Here is an 11643-nt window from a genome sequence, read left to right as displayed (position 1 = left end):
TTCTAAACTTTTGTTGTGATGATCACTGCATAGCTCTGTGAACATACTAAAAACCATTGAACTGTATAGTTTAAATGGGCAAGTTGCATAGTATGTGAATTATATCTCCGAAAAAAAAGCTGTTTTTGAAAAGAAGTAGAGAACATTCATTGCAAAATCGTATCTCACTAGGCTGTAAAAAAAATAATTTTTAAAGATAATCCTTACTTGTAAGAGTTCTACTTGGTGCTTCTTGATAAGTGAAAAACCAAATCTCTAAAATCTGGGCCTCAGGGCTTCCCTGGTGGTCCAGTGGTTAGGAATCAGCCTGCCAATGCAGGGGACACGGGTTCGATTCCTGGTCCAGGAAGATCTCACACGCCATGGGGCAATTAAGCCTGTGTGCCACAACTTCGGAGCCTGTGCTCCACAATGAGAGAAGCCACTGCAATGAGAAGCCTGTGCACTGCAACTTGAGAAAGCCCACTGGCAGCAATGAAGATCCACTGCAGCTGAAAATAAGTAAATAATAATGAAAGAAACAAAATCTGGGCTTTTGAACTCCTGCGTGCATAGTCCAGGGAGCCCCACTCACTGCTGAGTATTCAGGATTACAAGATGCTAAAGATGCCAGCCAAGCTGCTATAGTGTGATGAACTCTAGGGAGAAAGCTGTAAATGAGGTGAGTAGAAAGATTATTCAAAGGACATGGGGAATGAGGGAGGAAATAGCACAATTACGCTTCGAGCGTAAAATGTAAACATGTACCTGGAGACTGACACCTTGTAAAAGCACCATTGCTTCTGTGTAGACCTCTCTTGGCTAGTTGTCCAATTTGAGGAGTCTTCATTTCAGACACTGTTGTGACTGGAAGGAGTGCTAACCTGGGACTCAGGACACCCACCTTCTAGTCCTGGTTCTGTCATTTATTCGCCAGTGAACGGACAATTATTATAAGCCTACTGCATGCCAGGCACTGCGTCTAGTTCTGTTGACTCATAGTTCAAAGGCACACACCCTACCTCAAGGATCTTATTTTTCAGAGAAAGATGATTTTAAAAAGTATAATAAGTGTTGCGAAGGGGAGGGGGAGGGATGTATTCCCTTTTGAGGAATAAAGAAAGAAGAGGTAGGAATGAGGAAGAGGCTGACCATTTAGCTTAAGTTGTATGTTACCTGCTTGTTTGCTGTCCCACAAGCATGCCAGCTCCTTGAAGAGAGAGCTTTCTATCTTATTCATTAAAAAAAAAAATAGCCACAGACCACACACGCACCAACTTAAAGTATGCATGCGTGCTAAGTCCTTTCAGTTGTATTTGACTCTGCGACCTGATTTACTGTAGCCCGCCAGGCTCCTCTGCCCTTGCGATTCTCCAGGCAAGAATACTGGAGTGGGCTGCCATGCCCTCCTGCAGGGGAATCTTCCCGACCCAGGGATCAAACCCATGGCTGTTAAATCTCCTGCACTGGCAGGTGGGTTCTTTACCACTAGTGCCACTTGGGAAGCCCAGTTAAGAGTATACAATTCCATAATTTTTAGTATATTCACAGATTTGTACAATCAATACCACAATCTATTTTAGAACATGTTTATCCCCAGCAAGAAACTCTAGCTGGGGATAAAAATGTAACTCTAGCAGTTACTCCCTATCTCATCCCTCTTTGCTCTTGGACCTAGCCAACCACAAATCTGTTTTCTATCCTTATAGAATTGCCTATGCTGGCTGTTTCATATAAATGGAATCATACAGTATGTGGTCCTCTGTGACTAGCTTCTTTCTCTTAGCACAGTGTTTTCAAGGTTCATCCATGTGGCAGCATGCTTCAGACTTCATTCCTTTTCACCACCAAATATTACATTGTATGGATACTCCACACTTTGTCCACTCATCAGCTGATGAGTGTTTGTTTCCACTTTTTGGCACTTATAAATATGCTGTGAAGAAAGCTGAGCGCCAAAGAATTGATGCTTTTGAACTGTGGTGTTGGAGAAGACTCTTGAGAGTCCCTTGGACTGCAAGGAGATCCAACCAGTCCATTCTGAAGGAGATCAACCCGGGGATTTCTTTGGAAGGAATGATGCTAAAGCTGAAACTCCAGTACTTTGGCCACCTCATGGGAAGAGTTGACTCATTGGAAAAGACTCTGATGCTGGGAGGGATTGGGGGTAGGAGGAGAAGGGGACGACAGAGGATGAGATGGCTGGATGGTATCACTGACTCAATGGACGTGAGTCTGAGTGAACTCTGGGAGTTGGTGATGGACAGGGAGGCCTGGCGTGCTGCGATTCATGGGGTAGCAAGGAGTTGGAGACGACTGAGCGACTGAACTATGAACTGAAATATGCTGCTATGAACATGTGTGTGTGTTTTTAAGTGAGCATATGTTGCCATTTCTCTTGGATATATACCTAAGAGTAGAATTGTTGGGTGGCTCAGATGGTAAAGAGCCCACTTGCAGTGCAGGAGACCTGAGTCCAGTCCCTGGGATGGGAAGATTCTTGGAGGAGGGCATGGCAAGCCACTAAAGTGTTCTTCCCTGGAGAATCCCCATGGGCAGAGGAGACTGGTGGGCTACAGTCCATGGGGTCTCAAAGAGTTGGACATGACTGAGAGACTAAGCACATGGTTACTCTGTATGATCTTTTGAGGAATTGCCAGAGTTTTCCAAAGCCCACCATTTTACATTCCTCCCATTGATTTCTTTACATCCTTGCTAACACTTGTTATTTTCGTTTTGACCATACAGTCCAGTGGGTGTAATCACTTCAGTCAATTTTGTATCCCAGTATCCCTCCAAGAGAACCTAATACAGGCAGATGTCAATTTATATGTTGACAGAATTTGAGAACATTTGTCATTTGGGGTTTCCCAAAATCTGATCCCCTTTCCTTTTTGGGGGGATAAAGATTACTGGAGAGAAGCAGATCCCATTTACAACACAGATGTCAAAAAACATCACCTCTTTACATTTCCAGAGCTGCCTTCAATTAGAGCAAGGAATATGTGTTAAACCTAACGGGTCTGCCACAGACTTCAAAGAGAGAGCCCAAGTAATACAAAGTAGGTTTGGTGGAGAATCCATTCTGGCGGCAATAACAGGCACTGCAGTGACATTTGCCTTCAGGACCAAGAGTGCTGGTAGTGCCAGCAATGGATGGTACCTGTGTCCAGTGCTGTTGAACCGCAAGTATAAGCTGCAGTATCCTATTTTGAATGGTGGTGGTCACCTCCTTTGAAGCATTGTACCACGGTACTGGTTGTGATGCTAGCTGCTGCCCAGACTTCCTTGTTCTTGCTTACTGTCTGAGACTGTTTCTGGAGACTTCCCAGCAATTGTCAGTCACCCAGTATCCTTCCATGAACTCCCTTTCTCTTAATTCAGCAAATACCAGCTTCTGCTGCTTGCAACTAAGAAACCTGTTTACAATGAACCCTGGATGGATGAGTGGGTGGGTGGAGGGATTATCAATGGATGAACTGGGGTTACATGGAAACAGTGTTTTGAAGTATGAGTAGAGGTTCATCAGGGCTCCCAGGTGACTCAGTGGTCAAGAATCCACCTGCCAGTGCAGGAGACATGGGTTAGATCCCTGGGTCAGGTAGACACCCTGCAGAAGGAAATAACAACCCACTCCAGTACTCTTGTCTGGAAATCCCATGGAGAAAGGAGCCTGGCGGGCCACAGTCCATGGGGTTGCAATGAGTCAGACACAACTTAGTGACTAGCGACTAAACAACAAGAGGTTCATCAGGCACAAAAGCATTGCAGGCAGGACAAAGAGCACAATGTAGGCCCTGAGGCGTGGAAGAGTATGGTGTGGGGAAAAACACCAGGAATTCCGCCTGGCTGGGCTACAAGGGCAGGGTGGGGAGGGCTGAGGTGTAAAGCTAAAGAGAGTAGCCTAGGACAGATCATGAAGGATCTTTTGGGTTATGCTAAAGATCATGGCATCCGGTCCCATCACTTCATGGGAAATAGATGGGGAAACAGTGGAAACAGTGTCAGACTTTATTTTTTTGGGCTCCAAAATCACTGCAGATGGTGACTGCAGCCATGAAACTAAAAGAGGCTTACTCCTTGGAAGAAAAGTTATGACCAACCTAGATAGCATATTCAAAAGCAGAGACATTACTTTGCCTACTAATGTCCGTCTAGTCAAGGCTATGGTTTTTCCAGTGGTCATGTATGGATGTGAGAGTTGGACTGTGAAGAAAGCTGAGCGCCGAAGAATTGATGCTTTTGAACTGTGGTGTTGGAGAAGACTCTTGAGAGTCCCTTGGACTGCAAGGAGATCCAACCAGTCCATTCTGAAGGAGATCAGCCCTGGGATTTCTTTGGAAGGAATGATGCTAAAGCTGAAACTCCAGTACGTTGGCCACCTCATGCGAAGAGTTGACTCATTGGAAAAGACTCTGATGCTGGGAGAAATTGGGGGCAGGAGGAGAAGGGGACGACAGAGGATGAGATGGCTGGATGGCATCACTGACTCGATGGACGTGAATCTGAGTGAACTGTGGGAGTTGGTGATGGACAGGGAGGCCTGGCGTGCTGCGATTCATGGGGTCGCAAAGAGTAGGACATGACTGAGCGACTGAACTGAACTGAAAGAGACTTGATTCTATCTTAAAAAAAAAAAACTATCAATTTAATCAGGATAGTAGATCAGATTTGCATCCAGAAAATACGCTATAAAAAAAATTTCTGGCAGCAGGAAGGAGACTGAATTGGAGAGGAAGACTAAAGATGTGAAGACCGGTTAAGGAGCTATAGCAAGAATTTCAATGAAAGATGCTGAAGGTCTGAATCAAGGCAGTGACCTTGGACAAGAGGTATTGGAACAGAGATGTATTAAGGAGATAGAGGAATTTGTGTCAATTAGATATATAGGCAAGAAGAAAAAGATCACAGACAATTCCAAGGTTCTGGCTTACATTTGTCAGAGATGGCGATGCCATTTACACACGCATTCCTTCAACAAATATTTCTCTCTTATTGTGGGTGGCTGCTGCTATAATGCAGTGAAGGAAGCCGACCTGCTCTTAAGCCTGTTGTGGTAACAACTGCTCTACAGCAGGCCCCATTCATGTGACATCTCAGATTTTCTGGGCCTCTTGCTCTGTCCTAGCTGCTACCATGAGTGACTTAGTTAAGTCCCTCATGATTTGACAGCCTAAGGCAGACCAGCCACATACCAAGTTTTTTCCTACCACTTCTGGCCTCCAGGGCAGGGACCTGCTTTCTGAGTGGCTATCAAAGGATATAGATCACACACCTGGGATGTATGGGAAAGTTAGCCCCCTGTGGGGCAAGCTGCAACCAGTGGGCGACTAGAGACAAGATAAAATTCCTTCCTTCCTCAGATGTTCCAAGGCATGAGTGCTCCATGTTGTTCATCTGGCCAAGTGGTTGTGCTTGTCAAGGCTTGCTATGAAGCAGTGTTCAGCACAGTCATGCGTTGCTATACGTTGCTCTCCATTCTTTCTTGCCTTTTCCCTGTCCCTGACCTGGGATAATATCTCCTAAAGAAAGCGTCAGCATCCTTGATTCAGGCTCTGCTTTCTAGGGAACTGGGATAGAAACACCCAGAGAGGAAAACAGAAGATAATGAGTTCACTGTTCACATGCTTTGAGTTTGAGGGAACATTATCCATCCATTCAAAAATATGTATTGAGTACCTCCAGGTATGCTTGAATTAGGGACAATATGGTGAACGAAATAGGCATGCTTGAGTAGGGGATACTCTGGTGAATAAAGCAAAGTTTCCTGCTCTTACAGAGCTTACATTCAGCAGGGAGAAGTGACAAATGATAAATCAGTAAAGAAATAAATAGATATAATTCCAGATAATGATAAGAGTTCTGAAAAAAAAAAGTTTAAAGGTGAAATGAGAGTGTCACTGGTGTGTGTGTGTGTGTGTGAGTGTGTGTATGTGTAGAAGGGTTGATTCTAATCTAGAACAGAGAATAACTAGAAGCTGGTTTTCCATAGGAAATGTCTGGAGAATAGATTTGGAGACAGACGTATTTGCCTAGTGTTGGAGTTCAGGTGTGGAGGAGAAACCTGCCCTATTTTCACTGTGAAGTTTGGTTAGGACATGTGCACAGAAGGTAAAAGCAAGACTGAAGAGGGTAGCAAAGGCATAGGGGAGGGCGTAGACCAGGGGTAGGTCAAAGTCGGCAGGCAGTGCCCGAGCAGCAGAGGCACTGTATGTATAGCCCCTGAACGGGTCACAGGACTTTGGAAAAGCCCGGGCTTCAGTTTCCTTAGCTGCAAATAAGAGCTTTGATCAGGTTCCATAAGGGGGAGCTGATAGGAAACTTCTCCGTAGCTATGTAATTCACCCCTTGAAATCCACCGTTGAAGTCCTTAGGACCCAATAGTAATCAGCTCTCTTCCATCATTAATTACATTCTGGCCGCTCATCAGCTAACACAATTGTCAGACTCTTTTAGCAAAATGTCTTTTTCATAGCCGAGGACTGCTTACAGTAAGGACAAACAATGGGGGCTCATTAATTCAATCATTAGGACACTGATTATGCATCTATTGTCTACTCCAGTCAGTTAAGTAAGCTCTTCAGTCTTCATCAGAACAATTATGCTAAAAAGCTTGAAATTTTCTAAGTGTATTATACCTTCATACACTTATCCTGCCTAGCAGCAGCCTGGCTCAGTCAATATTGTCACATACAGACAATTATAATCAAGGCATAAGGCCCTATTGTTGATATCTGACTACCAAATTATCCCTCTCACAATAGAACTTTAAATAATTTGTCCATTGTCCTTCTAGGATTTAGACAGTGGCCCCTGTTTAGTTTATTTCAAATACAGAGATCTCAGATAACATTTAAAGTCCTTTATGGGAATGCTCATTTCACTGGAATTGTAATTTTCCAAGTAATATTTGAACAATCATTGGATTAGCTATCTCACGATAAATAATCCAGTGATTCTTTATGCTTTCAAATGTACAGATAGAAATATTATCAGATGCCTGGATAATGATGATAAATACAACTTTTCTCCAAATGTATCTCTTTCAACCACAGCCATTTCTCTTCCAATCTCATTTTCTTTAACTGAAAAAACCACTTGTATGTTTTACTTTCTTGAGTGATTTTTGCCATGGAATGAGAATTCTCTGCCATGAAGAACCGATGCTTTTATGATAAGCATATAAGAGATATCTGATAAATACTTGCTGAAATTCTTTTTTCTTGTATATGCTTTATTCTCCAGCATTTCCTATCAGATATTACATATTTTTTATTTTTAGTAAAAATTAGCATGTGAATGTGTGTTTGTAGAGGCAGGTGTACACATCTTCAACATAACTTTATTTAAAACATGAAATTTCATTGTGTTGAGATAAAAATTCAGTTGGTATTGGGTTTCTTCATTTACAGCAAGAATAACCCCACACATTTGTTCTTTACAACTTTTGCTTAGGTCATCTCATTAATCAGTATCCTTTCAGTTACAAATAACTGAATCTTTGAGATGTAATACCACAACTTCCTTCCATGAGGATGAGCAAATATAGAAATTGGATGTTCACAAGATACTCAAAGGTTTTATTGAGGGCAAATACAATCTGGAAGGGGCAAAGCTGTGTAGAATGCATGGAGACCTCTGACACACATACAGCCTTTTTCTGCTATACAAATGCTGTTATTTCATATTTCTTCAATTATGTGGTATTTTATCTCAGATTGTGGGGAAACAACAGAACAAGATGCTTACTGTCCTTGTCCTTCAGGAATTCACAATCTAAATGGCGAGACAAAACACACACATGAGAAGTTAAAAAACTACTCAAGACTAAACTAACAGATCAAGACATTAATCAAAGCAAAGTCATGGTATGTAAATCTTTCTAACCATGAGAGAAAATTCATACGTGAGTGATATCTTTTGGGCTGGAGTAACAAGGAAGAGTTTAACAGATTTAGCAGAAAGGAGGAATGTGAGTTCTAGCCTTTGAAAAATAAATACGTGGAGATTATACACACACATATATATTATTAAAACTCAAGCTACAAAAGAATTAATGATTAAAGTTTTCCACTCATGACTTCAAGGTGCTCCTTCTAGAAGCAAATGCTGTTACCATTTTCCTTATGTGCCTTTCTGAAACATTTTACTACTTTTAAATAGATTCTTTATTTTGATTTTTTAGTATCATGCCTAGTAAAGTGTTAAACAAGGTGTCTATTCATATAAACATAAGATTTTAAATGTAACTTATATAATTGGGGCCTACTGATAGATCTTGAGGTATCCTAATGAATTTCTAAGTTGATTGCTGCCATGGCGATCCCTGTTCCCAGCTGCCTTCAGTTTCTATCTTGATCCACTTTGGCTCAGATGCATTTCTAGCTGAGGGGCAGAAGGCATGCTCCTTTCCTAAGCCTTTTGGGACTGCACTGGTAGCCAGATTGCCCCTGCTCCCCTTTCCCTGATCATACAAATCCTGGAAGGCTTCCTAAATGGAAGAGTTAGGGATCCAAAGTCTGACACTTTGGAGAGATGGTCTTAGACCTCAAGTATATTATCCATTGAATTAATGTGCCTCTCAAAGTACCTACCTCTCACACTGGGAGCAGATTCTTCTGGAATTCCAGTCAGATCTGCTTCCACTTGTCCTCACTCACATGGACACCCAAGTGCACACCCTGGTCACATAGGAGAAAATACTTGTGTGACGCAGGTAGATTTTTATAGGCTATTTCATACAAAAACTGGTGGTCTGTTAGTAGGAAGAAGGACCACAAACCTTAAACAGCCTTCCTGCTTCTACATCAAATAAGCCTTTGCCCTAGAACATCCTCCTTGGTGGCTCTGGGAAGTGGAAAGGGAAGTCTTAAGAGGTGGAACAGCTCCACCAATTGGCTTCCTAGCTCTCCTTCACAAGCTGTTTTTATAAAAGAGGTGAGTATAACTGCCTCTAAATTTACAAGAGGAGACGCCATCCTGGAGGTAAACTTTTGAAGGTAAGATTTCTGCTGAGTGGGTTCATCTTGACCTATGTGCCTGCAGGCAACAGAAGGGAAGAAATGATAACGATTATTGGTTTTCTTCGAACTTCAAAACCATGTGCTATTCACTTTCATATTTACTACTTTCTTTAATCGTCACACAACTATATTTATTTATTTTAATTGGAGGCTAATTACAATATTGTAGTGGTTTTTGCCATACATTGACATGAATCAGCCATGGGTGTACCCCATGGGTGTTCCCCATCCTGAACCCCCCTCCCACCTCCCTCACAAAACTATAGTTAAGCAGCTATTATTGCAGGAGAATTTTACTTGCCAAAGGTCACAGATTTGAAGCGCAGCTGCATTCAAAACTACAATTTGCCCAACTCCAGGGTTCATGCTCTTCATCACAAACTTGATGAGAAAAGTACTTCCATGTTCGAGGAGAGATAGTAGAAACGGAGATTTTTTTAAAAAAGGATATTTGGAAAATCTGTAGCACTCAGAGGATGACCAAATCTCTCTCCAGGTTCAGCATTAGGTATCCTCCTAAGAGAAGCCTTCATTTCTGAAAAGAATGTATTTCAGAAAGCCTTACTATTTGAAATGGTCATCTGGTACTTCCTGCTTGCTGATTTGTATTGCCAGTGCTGCTCTGCCTCGAGTCCTCTGTTAAATTCACGAAGTAGTGTACATGTGAGTGCCAGACAAGAACCAAGAAAACCATGTTACAGGTCTAATCTCTGCCACCAACGACCTATGTGAGACCCGAATTTCTTCTCAACTTGAAGTTCTATGGTGTTCTCTGCCTAACATCGTACATGCTTGATAATCGCTTCATATGATTGGCTGGGTTCAAGATTTCAGGCAGAGGCTCGGGGTCTGCAAGGAAAAGGCGACCAAAGTTTCTAGCAGCTTAGAGGCTTTGCAGTGCAGACGTGCGAGGATGGGGTCTAAGAACAGTGCCTGAGCAGTGCAGAAATGAAGAACGGGGCAAATAACTCAGCAACTGAGGGATATCGTGCCAGGCACTTGTGTTCTAGACTTCACAAGGAGCATTCAGAACACGCATGATGAGCCCCATTTTTTCACGAAGACAGGACCAAGTTTCCGTTCAACAAAAATACCTGTGACCTCCCCCGCCCCCCCCCCCCCCCCCCCCCCCCCCCGCCTCCCCACCAGACCCTACAGCCCAAGCAAAGAGCTCGGCCCCGGGCTTATTTACATCTCGGACCCCGCCCCCGTTTACCACCACGAGGGCCGCGCCCACTCATTCGCACAGGGCGCCCCACGCGTGGGTCCGGGACGCAGGCTTTGGCACACCCCTCTTCGGCCCCTTAGCTCGCCCACCGTCGGGGCCTCCCACCCCGAGGATTATAAGCACGCCTCCACTCCCGGCTTGACTACAGAGAAGGTGGGCCGGGCGGCGGCCTCCGACAGGCCCCACCCAGTGGTGCCGGCCAGAGACGCCGGGACGGAGGACCAGCCGCGATCAGGACGGAAAGGTGGTCGCCCTCACGGCAGGTTACGCGCCTCCCCTCCCCGCCCCCCACTCCCTTTCCCAGAGTTTCCCGTGCGAGCGCGCCAGAGAAGAAGCCAACCGAAACCGCGGGCATCCCACCCCGCCTAAGTCCTCCGCCGCCCGCCCGGCCGCGCCTCGCCTCACGCTCTACGGGGGAGGCGGGACCAATCAGCGAGCGACGTCTCCCTTCCGATTCGAGGCCCCCCGACGCGCGGCTCACACCCCGAGCACCCAGCGCGCTGATTGGCTGCGTGCACCGCCGGTCCGGCCGGGAGGGCGGGGAGGCCGGAGGGAAAGGAGGTGGGGAGGTAGCGGCCCGCGCCTCTCAGAGCCTACAGCTCGCGCCCTGGCCCTAACACGGGCGCTCGGGCCTAACCCCTTCCCTTTCTTCGCTGCCCGGGTCTTCCGCGCGCGCCCCCAAGGCCGCGCGCTCGGCCAGCGTACCTCGCGCCCCTAACGGGCGTCCGGGGGCGCCAATCAGCGGGCGGCAGGGTGCCAGCCCCCCGGGGCTGCGCCGGCGAATCGGCGGGGCTCGCGGCCCGGGGTGGGAGGCGGGGCTACCGCGCGGCCGCGGCGGCGGCGGCGGCGGCGGCGGCGGCGGAGGAGCAGCTCCCAGCCACCAGCCAGCGAGCGCCGAGCGAGCCGCCCGGAGGTGGGTGCGCCGCGCCGCTGCGGCCGGCGGCGAAGGGCGCAGGGCGGAAGCGGAGGTGGGGCCGGCGGGCGCGGCGGGGGAGGACGGCTCGGCCGTCGGGGGCCGCCCGGGTGGGGGCGAGGCGGGCGGGCGCGCGCCCGAGGGGAGGAGGGGCGGCGGTGGCGGCGGCGGGACGCGCGTTCCCACCCCCTCCTCCCCGCGGGCGGCGGCCGGGCCCGCGCCGCCCCCTCTCCCGTCCCCTCCCCGCGCGCCGGGGCCGCCGGCCGGGCTCCGGCTGGGGGGGCGGGGCGGCCGCCAGAGTGTTTTCAGTTCCGCCTCCAGTCGGCCCATTCCCCTCTCCACTCCCGGCCCCTCCATCCCTTTCGGAAGAGGAAGGAACAAAGGTCCCGGACCCCCCCGGGCTCTTGACGGGGCGGGACCCGGAGCCTCGGTCCAGGTAACGCCGCGGCGCCCGGCGGGGCCTCGGGGCCGGGGTGTGTCTCTGTGGGGCTCGGGGTCGG

At 47.1% G+C, this 11643-nt stretch overlaps 1 protein-coding gene and 1 long non-coding RNA gene across 2 annotated transcripts in view; one reads left to right on the top strand and one right to left on the bottom strand.

Moving 5' to 3' along the window:
* Positions 1–7616: 7616 nt before the first annotated feature.
* Positions 7617–8896, bottom strand: LOC128067275 (uncharacterized). Its single transcript, XR_008201382.1, has 3 exons — positions 8762–8896; positions 8574–8660; positions 7617–7755 (listed from the first exon to the last, which is right to left on the bottom strand). It is a non-coding gene; the product is annotated as an uncharacterized LOC128067275 (long non-coding RNA).
* Positions 8897–11470: 2574 nt separating this feature from the next.
* SMAD2 (SMAD family member 2) overlaps positions 11471–11643 on the top strand; it is an 84142-nt gene continuing 83969 nt past the window's right edge. Inside the window, exon 1 of the mRNA XM_052660253.1 lies at positions 11471–11579. The gene's annotated coding sequence lies outside the window, so the exon portion shown is untranslated. The remainder of the gene's footprint in view (positions 11580–11643) is intronic.

The sequence above is a fragment of the Budorcas taxicolor genome, chromosome 22 (genome assembly GCF_023091745.1).
Source record: "Budorcas taxicolor isolate Tak-1 chromosome 22, Takin1.1, whole genome shotgun sequence".
Classification (NCBI taxonomy): domain Eukaryota; kingdom Metazoa; phylum Chordata; class Mammalia; order Artiodactyla; family Bovidae; genus Budorcas; species Budorcas taxicolor.
The sequence above is the reverse complement of the archived record's forward strand: the minus strand, read 5'-3'. Positions and strand labels throughout refer to the sequence as shown.